Below are 654 nucleotides of genomic sequence, written 5' to 3'. Positions count from 1 at the left end.
TGTTTATATGTGGCACATGTAAGACATTTCGAAGATGTAAAGGTGCGGAAGAGCCAGAAATAGTTGAATGACCAACATGGGAGATGTGCAAACCTGCTCCGTTGGCGACCTGAACCTGGTCCTTGCCGCCGTAGCGCTCGTGAACGTGAAGGCGGTCGAGGTCGCTTGTCAGGTGGTCCGTCACGCCACTGTCCATGTACCAGTTGTTGTCGACAGAGTAGTTCCCGGTGCTGGTGGCGTTGCCGGGTCGCTCACGATTCTCCTCTGGCTGGTAGGAGTGATTGAACCGCTGGCGGCAATGAAGGGCATCATGCCCGAACTTGGAGCACACCTGGCACTTGAGGTTGCTCCGGCCTTTGCCGTTGCCATTGCCGCGATTACGCAACTGTTGGTGCTGGCACGGTTCTGGCCACTTCCCTGTCCACCACGGCCACCACGGTGAGAGTCGTTCTCGCGGGTGACGGAGTTGGCGGAGGAGTGGATGTCGGTGGCAGCGTTCTGCTGCTCGAGGCGAAGCTCGGCGCTGAGGAAGTGGGCATAGAAGCTGCCAAGGGTCACCAGTTCATCCTTGGTGGTGATGGACGTGACCAAAGGCTCATACTCCAATCCGAGACCAGCAAGCATATAGCCGAGCGTCTCCTCGTCGGAGAGGGG

The 654-nt window shown here is 58.1% G+C and overlaps 1 non-coding gene across 1 annotated transcript; it reads right to left on the bottom strand.

Annotated features, from left to right (window-relative positions):
• Positions 1 to 515: 515 nt before the first annotated feature.
• LOC112272087 lies at positions 516 to 654 on the bottom strand. The gene has a single exon (XR_002965784.1). It is a non-coding gene; the product is annotated as a small nucleolar RNA Z247 (small nucleolar RNA).

The sequence above is a fragment of the Brachypodium distachyon genome, chromosome 3 (genome assembly GCF_000005505.3).
Source record: "Brachypodium distachyon strain Bd21 chromosome 3, Brachypodium_distachyon_v3.0, whole genome shotgun sequence".
NCBI classification, from domain to species: Eukaryota; Viridiplantae; Streptophyta; class Magnoliopsida; order Poales; family Poaceae; genus Brachypodium; species Brachypodium distachyon.
This window is presented reverse-complemented; position numbering and strand designations above follow the sequence as displayed.